Source organism: Sinocyclocheilus rhinocerous, unplaced genomic scaffold, assembly GCF_001515625.1.
Source record: "Sinocyclocheilus rhinocerous isolate Xijiao unplaced genomic scaffold, SAMN03320098_v1.1 scaffold2834, whole genome shotgun sequence".
Classification (NCBI taxonomy): Eukaryota; Metazoa; Chordata; class Actinopteri; order Cypriniformes; family Cyprinidae; genus Sinocyclocheilus; species Sinocyclocheilus rhinocerous.
Genome location: NW_015662588.1, coordinates 712490 through 715821, shown reverse-complemented (window position 1 = coordinate 715821; position 3332 = coordinate 712490).

Genomic DNA, 3332 nt, shown 5'->3' with positions numbered 1-3332 from the left:
CGTAGTGCAATTTACATGAATCTGCTAGTGAATATGGGTGAAAAAAAAATAAATAAATAAGCATGCCTCTTGGTTTCAACTTTGCGCTCAACTGCCATTATGTTTGATTTATTGTTGGGATTATTGAATAAATCAAGATTATTTAGATTTAGTTAAGTCTACAAAAATTCACTAAATACATCCAATCTGCCCTCTTCATATGCCCTATGCATAATTAATATGGCTGTGTCGTTTAATCACTTGCCAGTATCATTTGCACTGCTGATGATTTAGTAACTTTTTTTGTCTTGATATGACACAATGAATTGTTTCCTCACCTTAAAGCAACTGCATGTCAGTTTTACCTTGAAATATCAGTTTCAGAATTGATTCTGACGGTACACTGACTTCTAATGTGGCAAATGACTTCTGCTTCTGTCTCATGTTCCCCTCCAAATGTCTGTGCTGGGAGTATGTTTGGTGAAATGTTATTTTGGATCGTTCCAGCCCATTTAACCCCTGGTGAATAAAACAATTGTTTACTATGACTGACTCACATTAGTCTACAACAGACGTCATTTCAAAGGTTAGATCAGGTAGTTATTACCCTTCAAGTTTACAATAGCATGGTTTTTACAGAGACTCTGAGGCTCAAAAATAGAAATTCAACTCTGCAGAAAAGTTGAAATTTAAATATATTATATAATGCATATATCATTATATTATGTTTAACAAACAGCAAATGTAGGAATCATGCAGCTGCTATTTCAAACACATGTTCTTGTCTTGGCATGAAACATCACTAGAGCATGCCATACATCTCACTGAAAACATTCCTTTTGTGAGGATTTTCACGTTAAAGCGAGTTTTAAGCTCATTATGCCAATAGACGGTACAAATTAAGCATTCGTACACAAGTGTGTTCCTCCATACACACATCTACAAAATGACACATGACCTCTTGCTGGATACAGAACCTAAAAAGGAAACCCGAGGGGCAAATAATGTAATTTGTGAGATTCATATGTAAAATCGCTTTGATGACCTTTACCGCCTATCCTTGGGTTCAGCCAGTAGACAGCAAATGTTCAAAGGAGCACAGCCCAGTTTTGTAGATTCACACTGGAAGGATGAATCCAAAATACAAAATATTTCCAAACAGGCGCTTTTGCATTTCGTTTCGAAACTAAATCATCCGCGATTTTTCAGTTATGCATATGAATGTATTTCACTAAGGTTGATAAGTGTTTTCACTCGTGTATGTAAGAGGTTTTCAGTAATGCGTATGAATGAATTTCACTAAGGTTGATCAATGTTTTTCATTTCACTAGTGTTTGTAAGAGGTATTTCAGTAATGCATATGAATGAATTTCACTAAGGTTGATCAATGTTTTTCGTTTCACTAGTGTTTGTAAGAGGCTTTTCAATAATTATGGCCTATACGGCCCCTCATAGTCATTGACATATTTTCAAGTATTAATGAAATAGTATTTGTCATTTTCTAGTTCACCCTATTGTTGTTCCAAACCTAAATTACATTCTTTATTCTGTGGAACACAAAATAATATATTTTGAAAGTCATCGGGGTCCGATGTTGCACTGGGATTAGATTGACTTTCATTGTATAGACAGAACATTCTTCAAAATATCTTCTTTTGTGTTTCACAGAAGAATGAAGTCATACAGGTTTGGAATGACATGAGGTTGAGTAAATGATGACATAATCTTCATTTCTGTGTAAACTATCCCTTAAAACAGCTAGATTTGAGGCAAGTCAGTTGCAATCACTGCCATAGCTTTGGAAAATTGCTTGCAAAATACTACAAAGTCCATTTTAGCGCCACATAGAGACCTCAAATTACATAATTTCGCTTAAGTCTGCTGTGAATAACAGATTTAATTTAACAAGTCAGCCAAGGAGTTCACAATATAGCACACTATGCTATTGTAAAAGCAAATTAGATGTGATAAAATGAATCAACTCAACATGCAGTGTGCAATAGATGTGCAAACCTGAAGTTGTTTCTAGAACCAAAAAGCAATAGCAGAATCCAGCAGTGTTAGTATTGTGTTTGTAATTGGAAAACCCACATTAAACATTATTGACATGATTGAAAAAAAAAACAAAAAAACATTACATTAATTTTGCACTTAAGTATATTCTTTTAAAGTATATTATTTATGTTATAAGTACTCTTTTTAAACGTATGCTGAAGTGTACTTTTTCACAAGGAAACATAAAAAAAAAAAGATTGGACACAATTTAATGAAATAAATAAATATATTTAATGGCAGATCTTTTGGATTGTCAATTTTTCTTCCTATTAAACAGGGTGGCTGACATTTTGAATATTGCAAATTAGTTTGCAATAGGCAACCATAAGCAGCCAACTAGTTGCTAGGCAACCATATATACCATCCCCAAATGACACAAAATGCAATTAGCCATAGACCCTCCATGCATGCAAAGTTTGGTGAGCTTCCAGCATTAGGATAAAAAAGTAATTGTTATTCAAAGTGACGAATAACAATAACAAGAATTAATGAGGTACAGTTTCTGAAGCAAAGTTTTGGAGTGCAGTATGGCTGTGCTGTCTGGTGCACAACTCACTACCAGGATGCTGGAGTCAAAGTCAGTGCACTTGCACAAAGGAGCTGGCCTCATGGCGGTATGTTATTCTGGTGTTAAAACATTTGCTAAAGCATTCTGGGTGATTGCTCGGGGCGTTACTAGGCCAATACCAAATGTTTGCTTACAGCCCCAAGTGAAAAGAGTCCAGATGTTTCTATGATATTCAGATTCTTTAGATATATGAAGGGACTTTTTTTTTCAGTGGAAGTCTATGGGATTGTTTGCCTGTTTCTTTGTCCAACAAAATAAAACTGTGTAATCCATGTCCATAATGAAACATTTTGTCTCGTAAATATAATTTATTGTATAATTCAAAGAAAGGCAGTAGACATCCGGATTACACTGGATTCCTGATTATGTACAGCAGTTAACCAATGATAAACAGAATATGATAAACAGAATATGTATTATACTACTACAGAATATGTATTATACTAATATTATCATATCAAAGGAAATGCAGTGAACTGCTGCGGTGAACTTAAGTGTAACTTGGTCAAAGCTTATTAGTAGTTTTAGCTCTAGAAGTGCTAATTTTTTAATGAAAAATGCATCAGATGTAGTCTAAACATGATCATAAAGCATAGTTAAATGTAAAATTTATGGTAATGAGAACTTCTGAGACCAATTAAACTACCTCTTTTGAGAGAAAGCAGTGGTCCTGCTCAACAGAGATGCTTAATAAAAAAATAAAAAAAAAAGGCCATATTTTACCTAATAT